At 39.7% G+C, this 23677-nt stretch overlaps 1 protein-coding gene across 12 annotated transcripts in view; it reads right to left on the reverse strand.

Moving 5' to 3' along the window:
- Positions 1-23677, reverse strand: part of PPHLN1 (periphilin 1) — a 99271-nt gene that overhangs the window by 17646 nt on the left and 57948 nt on the right. The window lies entirely within an intron of this gene.

Genomic DNA, 23677 nt, shown 5'->3' on the forward strand with positions numbered 1-23677 from the left:
GTATTTAAAAGTCCAAAAAATAATATTTATGGTTAGGGCTTATTTCCTGGGCAAACATGAAATCACTTATAAATATTAATTGCTAAATTATTCTACTTTTAAAAAGGTCTATAGGCAGACCTCGAGTTACGTATTTTTGTGGTTACGTTGCCAACTCATATATATCATTTCAACGTATGTACATATGTGCTTATGTTTTTTATTATTTATTTACCACAAGTGAAGGTCAGCAACTGTTATCCTTTTTTTTTTTTTTTTACATTTTTTTACTTCATTACTGCTGCGTATGTGCTCCATGTGAGTGACATGGGTGCTTATGTAGGTGGGTTCCGACTTACGGTGAAAATCGCATCGCACCGTAGGAAAGGATCTCCGACGTAACTCGAGGACCTACTGTACTTCCATGCTTGGAGAGGTAGCCCAGTCTGGAATCTGACTCTGTTGTATACCTCCTTATTGTTATTCCTATAGACACAATGCTGGTATAGACCTAACAATACAACTCTGTTTCTAATTGTTTCGCTACTAGTTGTTTTATTCTACACTGCCCTACTCACAGATGCCATCATCCTAAAAATGGAAATGCCTTTTCAGAGAACACTGCTGCTCTGGCTTCCAACATCTGACACAAGTAAATTCTTCAACAAAATCTGAACTACTAAAATCTTATCACCCACCAAAATGCCACCCACCATACATTTTTTAGTATTTTACCTGTTCTCATAGATCATCAGAATTCCCTTACGTGCTTTTCTACTACTTTAATTGCTTCAAATTTTTGTGCAAAATACCTTGCACAAACTTATTCCAGATCATTTTTTCTAGGTTACTTTAAATATTTAAGAAATGTATGTTTCTTTCTGTCTCCCTCTTTCATTATACTGAGGGCAAACACAATTTCTTTTGCTTCCTTTGTAACTATCTCCCATTAAGTAAGTATAAGGCTGGGAACAAAATGGATCTTTAATTATCTCTGATTAACTTAAAAGCTTAAAATCATATATTCTGGCCTTGGCTCAAACTTTAATTAGATTATTTTAGCCATCCCATCCAACTGATCCCATATGCAAATTCTTTGAAATTAGTAAGTAAATTTGTTCACAGGACTGTCAATAAATATTGTTCCTTTATCAAGTAAAAGTTATAATTACATTTTTACTTGATTTAACATTACAAGGAAAGTGAAGTAAAATAAAGTAATATTCTCAAATCAAACCGGCAAGAAAGTTTATATAATAAAGTCATTTCAAAATAGTGAAAAGCCTTAAAACACAATAACTTGAAAAGTATAATTTTATTAATTTCTAAATATATAGTCACTTCAACTTTTGAGGTATTTAAAATGTAAAGACCTTGATTCAGCTTTTTATTGATTTTTTACAGAGAGGAAGGGAGAGAGACAGAAAGCTAGAAACATTGATGAGAGTCATCGATCAGCTGCCTCCTACACACCCCCTACTGGGGATATGCCCGCAACCAAGGTACATGCCCCCGACCGGAATCAAACCCGGGTCCCTTCAGTCCCCAAGCTGACGCTATATCCATTGAGCCAAACCGGTCTCGGCCAGCTTTTTTTTTTTTTTGACAAATAAAACTTTTTTGTATAAAGTTATTCACAGAATCGTGCTGATGGTTTGCAAAATGTTTTTTTTCCTGAAGGTTGTGTAAAATGATCCATGATCCAATATACAAACCAGATCTTGAGTTAAAATACCAATTCCTGCTGTACAGATCGACAATACTCTACTATTCTGTGGGAACCCAATCTTCTAACCAGAGTCAAAAAGATTTGGTCTAAAGTTCTCCCCCAGCCCTAAGACAATCATACTGTAGGAAGAAAAGAAAATTCAGTTAGAAGCCCGTTACTTCAATGTACATTCAGAGTTTTCACTGCTAAAACTGAACCGCAAGGGACAAAATAATTTTTTAAAGACTACTATACAAAGAGACAGTATTAAAATGTCAAAAAATATGTATCATCTTTTGCAAAAAACAAAAACAAACCACACACACACATACCAAGCCAACCTAAACCTGAAACAAAACTCATCCAGAAATGGTACCACTTAAGATGTCACTATTTAAGAAATCAAAAGAATTATACACTAAGATGAAATAATAAAAAGGTAAAGGTATTACATATAAAACAAGAGAAAATTTTCCAGTTCTGCCTCTGTCGCCATTGTGTAAGTGTGACAGGAAAGCTGTAAAAACTTTCCCCAAACACTAAATCTCATCCTGTGATTAGAGCCAGTATTTATCTGATGTAGCTCAATTGTGTAGCAGCTGCATTTTGCATTCTATTTAATGCTAGTTAAGTTATTTCAGTGTTAGAGACAAAATTCGCATTAAATTTGAACAACCAAAATACACTTTAAAAGTCAAATTCTGGCCCTGACTGGTGTGGCTCAGTTAGTTGGTTGGAGTGTTGCCCTGTGTACTGAAAAGTTGTGGGTTCAATTCCTGGTCAGGGCACATATGGAAGGCAACCAATTGGAGTTTCTCTTTCATATCGATATTTCTCTCTCCCTCTCTCATTCTCCCTTCCTCTCTGAAATCATTCTTCTCACATACTGAACACACTCAAAACTATCCACATAAAAATCAAGATTACACCATGTTTTCTTAGCCTTCATTATATCTGAATATAATTACACAGTAAAAGCTATAAATTCAAGTCCTTTGCATAATAAAATTCAACCTCTTATGACCTTGAAGAATGAGCCACTCATATCCACAGGTCTGTAAAAAGAGAGAGAGAGAGAGAGAGAGAGAGAGAGAGAGAGAGAGAGAGAGAGAGAAAATGTAAAAAATGGCCACAGATGCAACTTCTTACTTTGCTTCTACAAAAGAAGCAACTTCTCATTTATACTGAACAAGAAAATGTCATTTAAATATAATTCAATCTTTAAAACTACACGCAAAAAAAACCTTTGCTTTCAACCCTTTTAAAAGTTTCCCAGAGACACAACTCTTACAGAAAAGTAGACTTATAAGCACTTTAAATATCCAGTTCTACTTTGTTTAATAGACATCATGGATTTTATGGTCATGGAGACCCGAGGTCTGGACTACTGTGTGACCCTGGGCACATTACATAACTCTGGAAGCCCCAGTTGCCTTATTTGCAATGTAAGGATTGTAATAGAACCTTAGCTCAGAGGGCTTTGGTGAGGATTATGTGATAGAACAAACATAAAGTACTTAATACTCAGAAACCATTCACTTAAACACTTGAGGGCCTACTAGTCAATAAATATTTGGGGACCTGCCATGGACCAGCTCTGTATACATGGTAAACAAGAAAACATATAGTCCCTATTCTCAGGAAGCTTTCTTTTTTTATGTGTAGAAAGATAAAAAACAATTGAATGTATGAAAGCACATCTATCTATATAAAAGCCAAGTGACCATCGCAACCAAATGGATGACCAAAGAAGGCTGCGTGGGCAACCAAGCCAGCAGGGGGGTTAGTGAGGGGTGACCAACGACTGAGCAGCAGGCTAAGTGGGGCGATCAGGCTGGCAGGGGGGTTAGTGAAGGGCAACCAAACAACAGACCAGCCAAAACAGGTTTGGTTCAGTGGATAGAGTGTCGGCCTGCGGACCGAAAGGTCCCAGGTTCGATTCCAGTCAAGGGCATGTACCTTGGTTGCGGGCACATCCCCAGTAGGGGGTGTGCAAGAGGCAGCTGATCAACGATTCTCTCTCATTGATGTTTCTAACTCTCTATCCCTCTCTCTTCCTCTCTATAAAAAATCAATAAAATATATACAAAAAACAAAAAAACAACAGACCAGCAAGCTGTGTGGGGCGACCAGGCCTGCGGGGTGGGGAAGCAGATGGGGCAACCAGACCGGCAGACGGAGGCAGTGAGGGGTGACCAGGCCGGCATGGATGGCAGTAAGGGGCAACCAGGCTGGTGGAAGGGGGCAGTTAGGGACAACTAGGCCAGCGAGGGGGGGGGGCAGTTGGGGATTACCAGGTAGGCAGGGGAGGGCAGTTAGGGGTGACCAGGGCAGCTGGGGAGGAGGGGGGGGAAGGGTAGTTGGGAGTGACTAGGCCAGCAGGGAGGAAGTTAGGGGCAATCAGGCAGGCAGGCGAGCAGTTAGGAGCCAGTGGTCCTGGATTGTGAGAGGGATGTCTGACTACCAGCAGTCAAATATCCCCCAAGGGGTCCCAGATTGGAGAGGGTGCAGGCTAGGCTGAGGGGACCGTTCCCCACCCCCCCTCCCCTGCACGAAATTCGTGCACTACTAAATGTATAATTTTAGTAAGTATTACAAAGGAAATAAAGTAGGTTTAGTAATGAAGGAACTACTTTGATTGGTCAGGGTGATAGGATAATGTTTTAGGGTAACATTTAAGCAGGGGTCTGAGAGGTGAGAAGAAACCAGAGAGAGAATTTTAGGCAGAAAGAACAGCATCAACAAGGCCAAGAGAGAAAGCATGTTCTACTGAGAGGCCGGTTTGACTGCAGCACAGAGAACTACGAGGGTACTATGAAAGATATTTGGAGGGAGAGGTGGTAGACAGGACCAGCAGGTCTCTATAGCAACAGTAAAAAACTTTGGGTTTTTATTCTAAATATAATGGGAAGCCACTGGAGGGTTTTGAGTAAAGAAACCATTATATTTAAAAGGTTTAAAAGTCAGGAAATAATCATAGCAACATTCCATTTGGCTAGGAAGATCTAGATTCAAAGCATTCTAGAGCACTGAAACATACCTTTGTTTAAAAATACTATTGTTTGTTCCTTTTAAGTGGAAAATTCTTAAATATATTGGCCATTTCCTGCCTTAGTTTTTAAAAAGACATTTTAAAAACACTAAAAAAATAGAGCCTCCCCTTTTAAATGCATCATGATCAATAGCAATGCTGAGTTATGGATATAAGTTTAATTTGTATCATTTGCCTCTTTAAATTCTGAACTGCACAATTTGTAGCTGCTCAAAAACCTGGGCAACAGAACTGGTCAAACTTCCTGGCATGCATGTAACTGAATGAAAGACTAAAGAGAGTAAGTTTGTGTCTTTAATTTTCCCCCAGATAAAATTATCATCTTCTCTGCCTTATGGGCGAGCATTTTTTGCTTATTTGGTAACATTTAAGGTGTTTTTCCTTGGTCAACTATGGATAAACAATCTGGTTTGCCTTTTCTACTCTTACTGAATGGATGCTGATGTGAATGGTTGGAAAAAGTCCAAAACTGCAATTATTTGATCCTCCATGACCTCCTTAATCTCTCTTGTTGACTCCATATCAACATACAGCATATGGGGCATTATAAGCCCTTTCCACGCTGATAGCACTCTCCCCTCCCTATCCCATTTCCCCTTACTTTTAGCAAAACTGCCTCTCTCCTTAACTTATCTCTTCTCTTCCTCAAAAATGCTGCCACTTTATTCTACTTTGCCCTAGTGCCAGAAAAAGGTTTCTCTAAATTTTGAAGGTTATTCCCTCTATCTGTGCTACTGATAGACTCCTTGCTTCATCTATTATTTCATCTTTTTTTATCTTCAGTCTCTGTCAAATAACCCTTACCTTTCACAAGTGGTCAAAAATAACCAAATAGGTCTTAGGTTTTATTTCTTCTCCTGCCACACACTTGAATGTACTTGTTCTCTATTTCTGACTCCACTAGCCTATTTCAGGCTCTCATCCTTCACCTACAGTGTACAGTAGCCAAACATTTTTGTACAACCAAACTGATCTTCAAAAAAATATCCTGATCCCAATTCTCCCGTATTTGAAATTCATCCAGAAACCATACTGCCTGTCAGCTTAATTCACACTCTTCTAATCTAGCATTTAAATTTCCAACAATCTGGCTCTAATACACATATCCTCAGAAACTATCCCAGGCTAGCTATCTACTGTCTTTTCTCTACCGACAACTTTCTGTAAATTATAATCTATAATCACATCCTTTCAGTTTCTCATGTACTACTTAGGGACTGTACCCTTTAACTTGTGAGATTTGCATGCACTAACTTGAGTGGTGAATGCCAGAACTGAACTGCTATATATCTGTTGGGATTGAAACAGAGTATTTCCTTTATAATAAAACTATAATCTTAAGTATAGCACTTTCCTGTTGTTCAAGCATATTATCAGACCTATTGGGAGTCATGGAAACCCCAAAACTTGTAGCCAGTGGGTCAGAATGAAGGTGGCCCTGGGACCCCCAAAGTGCAGCAGATGTCTGAAGTAAAGGCAGTCTTGTTGGGGACCATACCCTGTAACTTGTGGGGTCTGCACTAACTCTGGTCGATTAATGACAGTATTGAACTGCAGGACACAATGTTAAAACACAATACTTCCAAAGTCTTACTACCAAATCAAAACTATTCAAGATCCTTCTATTACACCACAATAATTACAATTTTACCAACATCTACTCTATTAAGTCATAGTAATAAAAGTTGTGACTGGAGAGTAGGGTTGAGGAATGAGGGTATGGGAGAGAGATTTAAAAATGATACCGTTTTACCCAAAGATATGGTTTTACCCAAACTGAAGTACTTGTAATTGTTGATTATTCTCTTTAATTCCTATTTGCAATCTTATGTACATGTCATTCACCCCATCTATAATCTTTTATCTCCTATTCTACCTAGGAGACTCTTACCTGAATTTTAAGGATCCAAGCAAATGTCACTTCCAAACTGAAACCTCTTTAGTTCTCCTAACTGAAACATGTATATCACAGGTCTAGTATAAACTTGAGCAAGTCGCCAAAACCGGTTTGGCTCAGTGGTAGAGCGTCGGTCTGAGGACTGAAAGGTCCCAGGTTTGATTCTGGTCAAGGGCATGTACATTGGTTGTGGGCACATCCCCAGTAGGGGGTGTGCAAGAGGCAGCTGATTGATGACTCTCTCATCGACGTTTCTAGCTCTCTATCCCTCTCTCCACCTCTCTGTAAAAAATAAATAAGTAAATAAATAAATAAATAAATAAATAAAACTTGAACAAGTCAATTGAGCTTTGTTAATCCTCACACAAGGATATTTTTTCCACTGAATTTAGAGAGAGTAGAAGAAAGGTAAGGAGGGAGGAAAGGAAAGAAGAAGGGAGAAAAGAAGAGAAAGATTGATGTGAGCACATTGACTGGTTGTCTCCCGCATGCACTCCAAGCAGGCCACGAATGAATGAATGAACTGGCAACCCAGGTACGTGCCCCCTGACCAGAAATCAAACCCAAGACCCTTCAGTCCTTCAGTGCCTGGAGCCCACACTCCAACCATTGAGCAACACCACCCAGGGCTGAAACTAATTTCTAAAAATCTGTTTCAAGGCAAATAAGCCTATTATCTATATATATAAAAGCCCAGCAACCAGAATAACCAGAACAACTGGTGGCTATGATGTGCACTGCAGCAGCCAACCAGCCTGATCCAGGCCCCAATCACTGCCCTCCCCCACCCCCTCACAACCGTCCCAGCCCCCGATCAGGGGTGGGGCTGACCAGCCAATCACCCATGGCCCCTCTCTCCCCTCCCCCCGCTGGCCCAGTCAAATGGGCCCCATCAGGATGGGCTGGCTGGACCCCACCCTGAATTTGTGCACTGGGCCTCTAGTAATAAATGGTAGTCACATTTCTAGTACAAACATGAACAGGTCAATTTAGCTTTTAAAATACATAAAATGAAGACAGGGCAAAACAATACACTGTTATTTTCCAGAAAACTCTGTCTCGAAAAAACTTAGAAACATGTTCTTTAAAAAGCATAACTAAGCTCTTAAAGTAAAAGGAATTGTCAGCAGTCATAAATAAAGAAGCAGTAGCAAGAAACCAGTGTGATAAGCTAACATCGTGGGCCATGGCTGCCCCAAAAAACCTGGAACTCAGAGGCTGGTAGGGAATGGGAGGCATGACCCCTGGCCCAGTCAAGGTACAAGGCCTCTACAGAAAGCTAAAATTTTTGTGAAAGGATGAACTGGAAAAAAGAAAACAAACAAAATCACCGGTCAGTAAAAGAAAATGGCAGGTGAACTTCTCTATCTTAATCTGGGCTCCAAGGAAGAGGTGAGGTTTCCTCTAAGAATTTATTAGCACAGGTCGACCTTCATATGCATTTGAAATTCTAAATGTAAGTTTACAACTCCAAAATACAAATTATATGAGGGAACATGCTTCTGTGAGCAAGAGTCAGCAGAAACAGCAAGCTGGATTGAAGCTCTGAGACTTAAAATAAGATGTTTTAAGGACTGAGAAAACGAAAACATGAGCAATAAATCTAGTTCTAGACATTTTTAAAAGAAAACCAATTTGTTCAATTTTACAAACAACTTCTAAAAATAGAAAATACAACTGAAATTAAGAAGTTGATGAATAGGTTAAACAGCAAATTAGAGACAACTAAAATAAGATATAGATTCCTGAACAAATATTCATAATTTCAGATTTTTAAAAAATGTATTTTTATTGATTTCAGAGAGGAAGGAGGAGAAAGATATAGAAACATCAATGATGAGAGAGAATCATTGATTGGCTGCCTCCTGCACACCCCCTACTGGGGATTGAGCCCACAACCTGGGCATGTGCCCTTGACCAGATTCGAACCTGAGACCTTTCAAGTCTGCAGGCCAACGCTCTATCCACTGAGCCAAACTGGCTATGGCCATAATTTCAGATTTAAAAAGATAATAAAGATAAAAGAAAAAAAGTTTAAGATACATGAAAAAAAAACAAAAATAAAAACAAAAAACTACCCATATCCAACGTGAGTACATAAAATTAGAATAGGGAATAATCAAAATTCAAAGAAATCATACTTTATAATTTCCTAACTCTAATGAAAATTACAAAATCTCAGGAAGTTTAAATTATCTTAAATAGGAAAATTTTTAAACAATCTAGATACATTTTATAATATATAATTTATAATCTAGACACATTATAGTGAAACTGCAAATTAAAATTAAATAAACTTTAAATTAAAAGTAACCTCTTCCTTGCCCCTTCATAGGTTGTTATAAGGATTCAATTTTTTATACCAATAATAATTTTAACATCAATCTCAAGATATATGTTAGTCATATGTGAGAAATTTATGAGAAATCCTCTCTTGCCGAAACCAGTTTGGCTCAGTGGACAGAGTGTCGGCCTGCAGACTGAAAAGTCCCGGGTTCAATTCCGGTCAAGGGCATGTACCTTGGCACATCCCCAGTAGGAGAGGCAGCTGATGGATGATTCTCTCTCATTGATGTTTCTAACTCTCTATCCCTCTCTCTTCCTCTCTGTAAAAAATCAATAAAATATATTTTTTTTAAAAGAAATCCTCTCTTGTAGATTATGAAAATCATAAAAATCTGGCTATATTTTTGCAACCAAATGAATGAGATGGTTCTGCTTCTTCCATTACTCCTTAATTCCTTTACTCTAGTAAATCTGAAATCCAGCAAAAATGGCAGAGCCAAACTACATGGGACTGAGGGTGCTTCGGGCACTCTAACCAGTTCCATTCATTGAACTATTAAACATTAACTGTGAGCCTACTGGAGGTGAGGAACTCAGGATGATTTAAAGATGATTAATTGGGTCATCTTCCTGTCAGCCTATTGAAAGGTTAAGTAGTATTGCAGGAGAACATATGCTAGCTATGGGAAGGGGGAAAAGATGTTACTAACATTTGGCTGTGCAGCTTTCATGGCAAACAGTACTTGGTTGTGTAACTGGTGACTTCAACGAATAAAAATAAAATTTTAGAGTAAATAAAACAAAACTTAGAAAGTTATACATGCTGCAAACAAACTATCCTCCCATAACATCAGGTTTCAACTAAAAACACAATTAACTTATTTTATTCTTTTGCTTTACATACGGCCCTGATCGCTTTCACAATCACAATCAAGAATTTACTACATTAGAAAACATGTAATGGAAAAATATTTTTATGTAATAAATCCCCTACTGAGAGAATCACACGCATTTCTCCAAGCTTGATCCTAGTGGTACCAAGAATTTTTACTAAAATAGCTTATGATTAAATATTTTAACAGAATAAATGAGTACTATTTAAAATCTCTAGATTACAAAAGCTTTATTATTACTAAGACCTCATTTGATCTGCAACATTTGGACCACATATACAATTATAAAGGGATGAAAAACATATGTAGCATAACAGTTGTTGAAACAGCACAAGTGGTTTTTCTTCTTAGCTCTGCTCAAACAGTGCCAGTAAAGAATGCTAATAATAGAATAAAACTTCAGGGCAGAACAATGCAATCCATAATTAGACATCAATGCAGTATAAAACTGTCAAAGTTCCTGGGCAAGAATTATTATTGAGGACCCTCAAAAGAAGTGTGTGAGTATATGTATGTGTACGTGTGCATGTGTATATATGCCAGTAAAGGTAATGAAAACAGATAAATAATCTTCAAAGTTAGAAATAGCCTAAAGATTAAAATAAACACCACAATTCAATACAGTCTATATACAGCAAAAGACAATGGAATGTATATGTTTAAGCAAACATTCAGGAAAAAATTGACATAAAGAAGTGGTTTAGTGGGGAGAAAGTGACTACTATATTTGCTAACATGTAATTATAAAAAGTTAAATTAAAAAAACTTAGAACTTTGTAACTTGAATTCACCATACCATATATATGATTATTTCAAATTTATCCTGAAATAAAATATTTTCATCAATCTAACATGGGGATTGTATGGATAAAATTATAAATAAAAGGCAAAAGCCCTTTAGTTATTATTTGCTTTTGTATATATTTTTAAAGTTTTCCCCCAAGCAAATTAATCTTTAAAAGATATATGTACAAAAATCAAGTCCTACCAGCTTCAATACAATCATAACCATCACAGATGGAGATATAACAATATAGCAGTATATTATCACCATCCTGATAACACATTTCAATTATTTAATATTTACTTTGCTTTTTACGTTTTACTTCTAGTAAAAGGAAATCAATAGATGAAAGAAACAGGAGTCATTTTTTTCGTTCGTGATTTTAATCACATTAATTATCATTTCAATCTATTCACAAAGACTATAATTCAAAACACAAGGATTACCAAAGGAACAGATTGCTTTTTAATGTAATTTATAAGTTACTTGGTAGCAGTTTGGGCTTTATTTTTCTAAGTTGGAATTCCAGGCTATCCCACAAAAACCTTGTAAGCTCACAGAGTTAATTACCTTTCATCTACCATGAAAAAGAGTACAAAATAGTAATAGCAGCCATTTTGATTACTGACAATGTTCTAGGCAACTTAAATATCCAATCTCACTTAATTCTAACATTATCATGAGGTAGGTAATATTACCATCCCCATTAGAGTAGTGAGCAAAAGCACAGCTCAGGAAATTGAGTTTCTCAGAAACACACAGTAAGTGCTAAACTGGGATTCAAGCCAAATCCTCTAATTCCAAAATTCCTACATTACTTGTTATAACTACTAAAATATGCAGCAGCATTGTGGCAATTCTCTATAAATCCTACTATTAACTATGAAAAATTCCATAGTGTGGTTACACTAGAATCTAGTCAGTCATTGTTCTTAGGGATAAGATAAGGATCCTTGATGGGAGTTAGAGACACAAGAAGCAAAGAAAGGAACAGCAAGGGCAAATATTTAAATAAACCCAAATAAATATTAACTGCATAAAATACTGTTAGTATCTTATGGGATTTAAAACATACATGAAACGCCAGCTGGTGTGGCTGGCTCAGTGGCTGAATGTCGACCTTTGAACCAGGAGATCACGGTTTGATTCCAGGTCAGGGCACATGCCCAGATTGCGGACTTGGTCCCCAGGAGGGGGGTGTGCAGGAGGCAACCGATCAATGATTTATTTCATCATTGATGTTTCTCTCTCCCTTCTCCCTTTCTGTCTGAAACCAATAAAAACATACTAACCAAGACCGGTTTGGCTCAGTGGATAGAGCGTGGGCCTGCAGACTGATAGGTCCCAGGTTCGATTCCGGTCAAGGGCATTACCTTGGTTGCTGGCACATCCCCAGTAGGGGGTGTGCAGGAGGCGGCTGATCGATGTTTCTCTCTCATTGATGTTTCTCTCTCATTGATGTTTCTAACTCTCTATCCCTCTCTCTTCCTCTCTGTAAAAAATCAATAAAAATAAACATACTAAAATATACATGAAAGTAAAACATAAACAGTAATAGATCAATCAAGAGGAAGTTCAATGGAGTTAAAATGCTATAAGGTGCACCCCTGGGTGGGTAGCTCAGTTGGTAAGAGCATCATCCCAATACACCAAGGTTGTGAGTTCAATCCTTGGTCAGGACATATACAAGAAACAACCAACGAATGCATAAATAAGTAGAACAACAAATCAATGTCTCCATCATTTTTTTTCTTCCTCCCTTTCTTCCTCCCTCTCTCCTTTCCTTCTTCTCTAACCCAACCCTGACCGTGATGAGAAAATGGCTCTCATGGTTAACTCTATATAAGAAACATGCTATAAAATATTCCTAAGAATATTTTAGTCAATATTCCAAAAGTAATGCTTTTGGAATCTGAAAGTAGTCAATATTCTAAAATCACTTCGTGTTTTTCAACATACAAAGGACTTTCACATAAAATTGTTTATTCTGAGGGAGAATGTGCAATTAATCCCATTTAACAAATGAGGCAAAGGGCTCTTGAGAGGTTAAAACACCAACTGGAAGCATCCAGCATTGACTATGCCACACTCAAGTACTTACATGCAAAGTACTCAGAGATCACTGTCAACTTACAAAAAGGGAACTGAAAAGCAAAGCATAGTAATTTGAAACCAGTAGAGAAAATCCTTACCTGACACTGGTGGACAGTGGAAGAAGAGGAGAGGTGAAAGAAGAAAGTTCACACTTGAGTTTATGCCATGGGAACATGGGAGTTGTGTCCTTTCTGTTTAGTAATGACATCCCTGAGGTCCAAAATGGCCTCACCTCTTCTTGTAGCATTTTAAGTATAGTTCTGATTAGATTTGGTATCTGTACTGTCAATTTTTATATCTTATATAAAAATAGTATCTTAACAGAGTCACCAATTTTCATATTTGTAAATTTACATCAGATATAAAACAATTTATCTTTCAATTTAAAGGCTGAGATGCTTGGATTTGACATTTCAAATTTGATACAAATCACTTTATGATATAGTTCTCAGATGAAACTCCCTTAGATAATGAAAACTTTATCAACAACAAGTTTCTGTAGTAGGACCATGACCAGAATCTGTGTGATAAATTATAACATTTAAAGACTTTGAAATTTGGCCAAAATAAATTACATATTTTCTATGCGTTTTGGGAATGAGACTTTTTCAGAGGTAAATCTTATGTGAGTATATTTTACCAAATCTATATATGTAAAGCCTGAACAAGTGGCTGGTAATAATGGGAGTGTTAAATAAAGTAGGGTAGACTTGATGTCTAGACAAGATAGTGGTGAGAGCTGCACTTTTAAGAGGCTCAGTACTTGCTCTGATAAAAAAAGAAAAACAAAGAGTGTTTCTATTATGTAAGGCTAGTATGAAATGCTTAGATCATACATATACAACAATAGAGTTACCACTACTTTGAAAATAATTTCATTTTAATCCATCCTATATTTAAAGTTAATTGTTTTCTATGGTCCCAATTCTAGTTTAAACATTTCAGGAAAATGGTACATTTGATTACTCTTCTAGCCTTCTTAGTTTAAAAGTAAAACAAAATATCCTATTATATGTTCACAAAGAAAGAACAAAAGCTAGTGAGAGTTGCTGGGAACCGCCAGATGCTTATTTATTTATTTAAATATATTTGTATTGATTTCAGAGAGGAAGAGAGAGGAGAGACAGAGAGAAACAACAAAGATGACAGAGAATCACTGATCAGTTGCCTCCTGCACGCCCCCTACTGGGGATCAAACCCACAGCCCGGGCATGTGTCCTTGACAAGAATTGAACACAGGACCCTGTAGTCTGCAGGCTGACCTTCTATCCACTGAGCCAAACCAGCTAGGGCCCATCAGCTTTTTAGATGGTGACTGAAACCATACACTGCAAAAGGCCCACAGGAAGAACAATGATCAAATATAACATATTATTTGCTGAAGAAAACATTTTATGTACAACTCATTAGCTAAACAAGCATCAATTAATTACAGACTTATTAGAGCAATGGTATATTTGAGTTTTAAAAAAAACATTTTACCATAAAATCCCTGTGTCCTTATGAAGAGGTTAAAAAAATTAAAACTCCTAAAAATTTACAATCAAATCTGAAATTAGGTACACATAACAGTATGTTTTAAAGAAGCACTCTTAGCTATATATTTTTAGTATGATTTAGATTAGAAAGGGACCTAAAAGATTATTCAATTTTTTTTATTTTGAGAAAAAAAGAAGAAAAAGAAAGCTAATGAACAGCCCATATGGTTACAAATATGGTGAATGTGTAAAAAAGGCATCCAAATTGAAAAAGTAAAACTGAAATTATTCACAGATGACATGATATTACACATAGAAAACCCTAAAGACTCCATCAAAAAACTATTAGACTTAATGAAATTGGCAATACAGCAAGATATAAAATTAACACCCAAAAATCTATGGCTTTTTTATACACCAATAATGAACTTACAGAAAGAGAAGCTAAAAAACAATCCCATTTACCACTGCAACAAAAAAATTAGGATAGCTAGCAATAAACTTAGCTAAGGAGGTAAAAGACCTGTCCTCAGAGAACTACAGAACATTGAAAAAAAGAGGCAAGAGGAAGACATAAACAGATGGAAGAACATACCATGTTCATGGGTTGGTAGAATCAACATCATTAAAATGTCCATACTACCCAAAGCAATCTATAGATTCTATGCACTCCCCATTAAAATACCAACGGCATATTTCACAGACCTAGAACAAACTCTCCAAAAATTTATCCTACCTAATAAGAGTGATATGCAAAATAACCATCACTCCGCCCACCAGCCACACCCACCAGCCACGCCCACCAGCTAATCAGAGCAAGTATGCAAATAAACCTAACCAAGATGCCTACAGCCACAGAGAGCAGGAGGGAGGTGTTTCTCTGGAAATGGAGGAAGCCAAGCTTTATGCCTGCCCTTGCTGGCCTAAGCCTCACTCAAGGCTACAAAGTTTCAATTTTAAAAGGTAAACAATTCCAAGCAGAAACAGCTGCTCCTTCTGCTCCAGGCTACAAAGTTTCAATTGTAGAAAGTAAATATATCCCAGATACCAGGGCCTCCACTTGGGTTGCTGGGGGGTGTGGCCGACCTGCAAACCACCACAGGCCCCTCGCTCAGGATGCCCCATGCCCCAAGGGAACCCCCACCCTGATCCGGGATACCCTTCAGGGCAAACCAGCTGGCCCTCACTCATGCACCAGGCCTCTATCCTATCTAATAAAAGAATAATATGAAGATTGACCATCACTCCAACACACAATATGGCTGCCCCCATGTGGTCAAAGATCCTGCCCCTATGTGAACACAAGATGGCCAGCAGGGGAGGGCAGTTGGGAGGCTCCAGGCCTGCAAGAGAGGGCAGTTGCAGGCCATCAACCCTGTAGGTGAGGGCAATTAGGGGTGAGCAGGTTGGCAGAGGAAGGAAGTTGGGGGCAAACAGGCTGGCAGGGGAGCACTTAGACATCAATCAGGCTGGCAATGGGAGTGGTTAGGTGGTGATAAGGCTGGTAGGGAGAAGTGGCTAGGGGCAATCAGGAAGGCAGACAGGCGAGCAATTGGGAGCCAGCAGTCCTAGATTGTGAGAGGGATGTCCAACTGCCCGTTTAGGCCCAATCCCATCAGGCAGTCGACATCCCTCCAGGGGTCCCAGATTGGAGAGGGTGGAGTCCCAGATTGGAGAGGGTGCAGGCTGGGCTGAGGGATAACCCCCACCCCCTGCTGCCCCCATGCATGACTTTCGGGCACCAGGCCTCTAGTAATATATAAATTGTGTATATGTATTAGCACATATATATATAGTCATATCACATATGACTATATCTACATTCTAGAGGCAGAGGGAAAGTGGCAGCTAAGAGTTATGGGTGAGAAGCAAATTTGTTTTACACTGTATAATCTCTTGTATCTGTTGAATTTTATGCTTGTGTATGTTATTACTTAAAATACAGCCTTTAAGGAATGGGTGGAAGACATTTAACATAAACCAATTAGAACACATACTTTTGAGATATGACCATAATTTTAGTTCCTAATTAAATCCTTATTACTGTCAGTATAATCAAATGTTCATACATGAAAAGACTTTCATAAATATTTGTTTGGAGTAATACACAGTGTTACAACTGTCAAGACTCATCCAAATGAATATTTAAAGATTTATGCATTTTATTTATTTTTTATATATATATATATATATATATATATATATTTTTTTTAATCAATCTTTATTGTTCATATTATTACAAAGGTTCCTCATTTCTTCCCCCCTCCACCAGGTTCCCACCCCACCCTCTGACCCCTCCCCATCCCCCATTGTCCTCATCCATAGGTGCACAGTTTATGTTCAGTCTCTTCCTCCCTCCCTTTCCCCGATAGTAAATCCCTTTTCAGATAGTAAATCTGTTACTTAGCATTTTCTCATATCAATAATACCTCCACATGCCCAATGATACACTTCACACAAAAGACATTTCGAAATAGGTCAACCAGCCTCATCCAGGCCCCACCCAGGGCACTCACAGATCAACACCCCAGCGCTATACTAACTCAACACATCCAGATCTAAGCCTTCATCACTTGATTCAGCAGACCCTCAAGTTCCCACAAAAGTTTCCAGCCATGTCTGAGAGGCAGCCGTGGGCAGGGACAGGCGAGGAGCGAGCTGTTTCGGGCCTGGCTGCTCCAGGCCTGGCCTCTGTTGCTCTGGTTCATTCCACAACCAACTGCTCCGGGTCTGGTCACTGCCGCTCCCGACCTAGTTGCTCTGGACTTGGCTGTTGCTGCTACAGGCCTGGCCGCACCCGACCCGGCTGCTCTGGGCCCAGTTGCTCCAGTCCCGGCCGCTCGGGGCCTGGCCGCTCCCAGCCTGTCAGCCGCTGCTCCGGGCCTGGACGCACCAGACCCGGCTGCTCCGGGCCTGGCCGCTCCCAGCCCGGCAGCTGCTGCTCCGGGCCCGGCAGCTGCTGCTCCGGGCCTGGCCGCTCCCAGCCTGGCAGCCACTGCTCCGGGCCTGGCCGCACCAGACCCGGCTGCTCCGGGCCTGGCTGCTCCCAGCCTGGCAGCTGCTGCTCCAGGCCTGGCCGCTCCTAGCCTGGCAGCCGCTGCTCCGGGCCTGGCCGCACCAGACCCGGCTGCTCCGGGCCTGGCCGCTCCCAGCCTGGCAGCTGCTGCTCCGGGCCTGGCCGCACCCGACCCGGCTGCTCCGAGCCTGGCCGCTCCCAGCCTGGATGCTCCGTGCTTGGCTACTGCTGTTCTGGGCCTGGCTGCTCCCAACCCGGCTGCTCTGGGCCCGGCTTCTCCGGGCCCGGCCACTCCATGTCTGGGTGTTCCTGGACTGGCCACCCTGGGCTTGGCCACCTCTGCCTCAGGCCTGGCTGCCACTGCCCCAGGTCTGGCTGCTCCAGTGCTGGCCGTTGATGCTCTTGTTCTGGCTGCTGCTGCTCTGGGGCCTGGCCACTGCTGCTCCGGGCCCAGCTGCCACTGCCTTGTGCCTGGCCACTCTAGGCCTGGTCGCCGCTGTTCCAACATTCTGTCCCTTTTTTCTTTTTTTTTCTTTTTTTAAAAAAAAACAAACGCATTTATGTTGCAATGTTGGCTGGTGAGTTGAGTTCTGACTTAGTCTTTGATTTTTCAAGATTTTCGTTGTATTCTTTCTTAAGTAATTTTACTATCATTTGCTCTCACTTGATTTCTTCACATTGAGAACTTCTTTGGTTTCTTCCTCCTTGTCCTGGGAGCTCAGCAGGTTGGCCTGTGGCACCCCTTTGTTCTCTGCAGGCTCCTGCGCTGCTTCAGCCTGTTACCGGGGTCGGCGCCGCCCAGGAAGCAGTCCCCGTCCTTGGCTCCGTTGCCCGCGCTCAGCAGTCGAAGGCTCAGGGGCACCCCCCCCCCTTGGGGGCCCCATCGCCTGGCTCCTTGCTGGCGCCCGGCTGGCCGGTGTCTGGCAGGGGCTCCTGCTCCTCGTCGCGTTCCTCCAGTCTGGAGCTTTCTTTCTCCCTCCCACTAGAAGAGTCCAGGATCAGAGTCAACAGACTGTCCTCTGCACGCAGTGTGCACGACTCTGGGGGCTCGGCCTTTCGCCGCGCTCCCAGGACTCCACCTCACAGCCCCGTCTCCCCCTGCCCGAGCCTGGGTCTCCAGGGACTGACCCAGACCTGGAGTTCGGGGCGGTCCGGACTGAGGCTCAGCGCCACCGCCGGAGGCTTTGTTTCTTCCGGCTAGGGTAATCCAGCATCAGAGTCAACATTCAGTCCTCTGCGCACAATGTGAGCGCGACTCCGGGGGCCCCGCCTTTCGCCGTCCCCCGGGATTCCGCCTCACAGCCCCGTCTCCCCCTGCCGGAGCCTGGGTCCCCAGGGTCTGGCCCATAACTTGGGGCTCAGCGCTGTCGGTTCGGGGGTTCAGCCCAGGCTGGGGGTTCTATTTCCTTCCTGTTAGGGAACACCAGGCAGCACCCAGCCCTCTCCTCCTCTCCGGCTGCGACCTCTTCACGCGCGCGTGCGTGCGAGCGCGCAGCATGTGTCCGTAACTTAGGCTTTTTTTCAGCTCCTCTGATTTTCCTTCTGGTTTTCTCCTTCCTTCCTATTGTAGAGTTTTCAGTCAGTCGACTACAGGTAGCTCTGGGCAATGTCCACTCTACATTTTAGTTGTATTCCATTGAAATTGTTGTGAGCTGCTGCGGCTAGGTGTCTACCCGAGCAGCCATCTTGGATCCTCTCCAAGATTTATGCATTTTATTATAATATATAGCAATTATACCTATTTAAAAATTGGTAAACTAGAACTTCTCCAATTTACATAAAAATAAGGTGGTAGTTTTCAATCATTTAACCCAGTATAAACTACAGAAAAATGTAAGAAAAAAGTCACCTCCTTCTAATTCCTTGTTACTCCAAATATATTCCAGACTAGTAGAATCAGCATCATCTGGACAATGCTAGAAATTTGAATCTCAAGTCCCATCCCAGATTTACCGAGTCAGAATCTGTATTTAACAAGATCCTGAAATGCACATTAAAGTATGTGAATCTCTGATAACCTACCCGAGTAGGTATGGTAGAAATCCAAGAAGCTCTACAGATGTATAACAAAGAGAGCAAATAGTAGTGTAAGTATTGTGCCTTGAGGGTGAATAGATGGAAAGTTCTTTGTTCAAGACTATAGTCTGTACAGGAAAACATCCTAATAAATTCCAGCTGCACTCTAACTGTCCTTCGCAGTTGTTGTATTAATTAGCTACTACTCTGCTACTTATTGTCACTTTAGGACTTTAGCCACGCTAATACTCAACCAAGTGCCAGGCAGAACATGAACATGCATATTACGTTTGCATATTCCAGATCTACTCAAATTATCTGATTCAATCTGAAGAGGAAGATAGCAAATCTAATCCAGATCTTGAAATTCCAGTGGGGAATTACTAGGAGACTTTTATCATTATCATTAACATCATTAGGTACCAGGCCCCAGGAAAACAGTCTTATATCTAAGCACAAGTTTATCTAAGTATGAAGGACCTTACAAATCTTAAACAAGAGAAAGTTCCACAGAGTTAAGGTAAATATTGCTTTATCCCGGGGGTGCAGGAGATGGAAGAAGGGTATGTAACAATGAAAGATTTCATTCAAAGTAACAGTTGGTTAAAGGACAAAATTCTTCACTGGTAAAATATCAAGTAGTGAGATGCACTTCCAAATCAGATAGTTCAGTAATAGTAAGCACTTTAAGACTTGAGAGACATCAGTCAAAGAATTAATGCCAAACACCTGAACCAGAATATAAATTATTCATAATTTTGTGGGTTAAGTCTCTCTATAAATTACTATACTGACAGGAGAAATTCTGAAATTTACTGAAGTTCAGAAGCCAGAAAACTAGGAAAATATCCCAATAATTAAATGTAAAAGACAGCCCCAAAATAGGAAAGAGGAGGTAATATGGAAAGAAGGGGGGGGGGGGGGGAATATGATACAACATATGATGCAAAGCTTAAGGAGGCTAAGTGTATTGTGGTAAAAGAATGGATCATACCCACAAAAGGATATTTAATAAAACTGGGATGATTCAGATGATCTCTAGCAACACAATATTCAGAAATACAACTTGATGTCTTCTGGCTCAAGGATTTGAGACCAGTGCTTCTCTGCCATAACTGATCATGACCTTGGGCATTTCTTCAAAAAGCACCTGCACCCTCAACCCTACCAATTTTTTATATGCCCAGGGATGAGATGGCAAAAACATGACAAAGGATATGAATCTACTCCCTTATAGATGCGATTCTGATACAATCTATCGCCATATGCATGTCCTTAAACATCAAATCACAGTTATAGGAACTTTAAATTATACAAATTTTGGCCTACAGATTTATTTTACATCATAATACTACCTCAAGTTAAGGACTTTCTTGGGACTCAAGTACCTGATTTCTATAAACCTTCAAAACACTGTATGTGGTCATTTATCTTTACATCTGAACACATTGCACTTGACATAACAGAAAGAAAAAACAGCTGAGTATTATTCCAATATTTATATTTTTACACTTTTCTAAGCTTGATTTATTTGGGGCTATTATACTGTTTTTCAAAATATCTTACGCATCTGAAAAATGTAAATAATAACTTCTGGACAGCTGTGTAACTACCATCTAAAGCCTTTATAATATTCCATCCATTGGGTATTTAATACCTAAAAATAAAATATGCAAAAGCTAGAAATGGAAAAAATTTAGAAAAGTCCCCTTAAAACTACTTTAATTTTCAAAAGTCACTTCATTTTAGACACAAATTTATAAAATAATTATATCATTTCTTAATAGCTATGTAACATTTGGGGGACTTTTGGTTTTTCATATATATATATATATATATATATATATATATATATATATTTTTTTTTTTTTTTTAAAGCACCCTAGCAAAACCGTAGTAGTTATAGTATTCCAATATGTAACATCATTAAGTTTTCTATTTTATAATACTTCTAATAACTGTTATACTTCTCTATTAACATTAGAATATGGCAATGTTCTTTAGACTTATTCTTCCTTCTTTAGGTCATCTGTCTTTACTATAATAATCTCAATATACTTTAGTATCAAATTTTTCATGTGTATAAACAATGGGCAGATAAAACAGAGATGCAGTCATCCCTCCAAGTCAAACACATACAAGTATCTAAAACATACTATAAAAACTGGTTTCATATTAAATAATTTTGTGTGTACTGCTAAGCTGGCCTCTACATCTGACTAGTAACCCACCTTTTCAAGATCAAATAGATCAACTATGAATAGTACAGATATTAATAAGCCACAACCTAAAATAATAATCTCCTCCTATTACTTAAGTCAAGTTTTGCAACCAGTTATATTCTTAAGAGAATCTCTCCTTTAAAGAACTGCAAATTGGGTGGAAAAAATAATAACATTAAATAATTCATTCAACATTTTTCAAGCACACTAAGTGCTGGGCCTAGAAACTCTAGGTTAGGAGGTCAGGTTAAGATACAGTGTCTGATTTCTCCATAAAAGAAATATTTCTTAAGAGCCCACTACATGCTAATGACTGTTCTAGGTAATGGAGATAAAGCAGTAAACAAAAGGTTCTTGCTCTCATGAAATTTCCATTTTGGTGAAGGGAGATAAGCAAACAAATAAAAACGTATGTCAAGTGGCAAAAATAGCTACAAAGAAAAATAGATCAGAGTAAAAAGACAGAGAGCAGTATTTTATATAAGGTAATGATATTCATATTCATATTGAAGATAAATCCTGTGAGTAAGCCTTTTATTTTTTTAATGTTTTTATTGATTTCAGAAAGGAAGGCGGAGAGTGAGAGAAACATGAGTGATGAGAGAGAATCATAACCAGCTGCCTCCTGCATACCCCGTGTTGGGTTTCGAGCCCCAAACCCAGGTCATGATGTGCCATGACCAGGAATTAGTCCGTGAACTGGTTCATGAGTCAACACTCAACCCTGAGCCACACCGATGAGGCCAAACCATTTATTTATGCGCTCATTTAATTGATATTTTAAAAGACACCAATCCATCTTCACTTCACCAAATTAAAATTTTTTTTCCCAATCTCCATTTTCCTTATATTCCTCCAAGCATCTGATACTGCTGACCATGTCCATTTTTAAACCCTACTGTTGTACATGACAAATTTTCTATCCATGTTCTTAACTTTCTAGCCATAAGGTGATAGCAATATACACTTCACAATCACATCTAGGATTTGGTTAAGATCTTCTCCTATCCAACCAAGGGAGATAGATTTAAATTTTTGTGGAATTGAACAGCATCTTGAGAAAAAATTAATTTGTTTCAAATTTCCAATAGTTTTTAGAATATTTTATCTATATATATAAAAGCCTAAGCGACCGGCTGACTGACCGTCTGACCGGTAGCTATGATGCGCACTGATCACCAGGGGGCAGATGCTCAACGCAGGAGTGGAAACCACAGACATGAAAACATGGAACTGATGAATGTCAGAGGAAAGGGGTGGGGGGGAGGAAGGGAAGAGATTAACCGAAACAGCCCAGGTGTCCATCAGCAGATGACTGGATCAAAAAACTATGGTACATCTACACAATGGAATACTATGCTGCCATAAAAAAGAAGGAATTCTTATCATTTGCAGCAACCTAGATGGAATTGGAGAACATCATGCTGAGTGAAATAAGCCAGTCAATGAAAGAGAACCACCACATGACCTCACTCATTTATGGATAATAAAGAACATTATAAACTGATGAACCGAAAGATATAGAAACAGTAAAGCAACAAGCAGACTGTCAAATTACAGCGGGGAGGGGAAGGAGATCTGGGGGAAATAAGAGATTAACCGAAGGACTTGTATGCATGTATATAAGTACAACCAATGGACACAAAACTCTGGGGAGGGAGGGCATGAATGGGAAGGGGGGCAATGGTAAGATATGTACACAGATAATAATTTAATTTTTAAAAATGGTTAAAAAAAAAAAAAAAAAGAACCGCAAGTGGCTTTTAAGCTGATAAGATAGAGAAAAAAAGAAGAAAAAAGAAAAGAAAAAGAAGAAAAAAAGAAAAAGAAGAGAAAAAAAGAAGAAAAAAAAAAAGAGATTAACCAAAGATCTTAAATGCATACTAGAGGCCTGGTGCACGGATTCATGAACCAGTGGGTCCCTCAGCCTGGCCTGCGCCCTCTCACAATCCAGGACCCCTCTGGGAATGTCAGAGAGCCGGTTTCAGCCCAATCCCCACAGGCCAGGCCAAGAGACCACACTGGTGCACAAATCCACGCACCGGCCTCTAGTAACAATATAATGACATCGACTGAAGGCATTGAAGAGAAACAGCGAAAACAGACCCTTGTGCCCTAGCCTGCTCAGTTGGTTAAGCATGGTCCTGTGCACCAATTGGTCACTGGTTCAATTCACAGTCAGGGCACTTACCCAGGTTGTGGGTTTGGTCTCCAGTCAGGGCATGTGCAGGAGGCAACCAATCATATTTTTC

This window comes from Pipistrellus hanaki, assembly GCF_964339955.1.
Source record: "Pipistrellus hanaki genome assembly, chromosome: 3".
Taxonomy (NCBI): domain Eukaryota; kingdom Metazoa; phylum Chordata; class Mammalia; order Chiroptera; family Vespertilionidae; genus Pipistrellus; species Pipistrellus hanaki.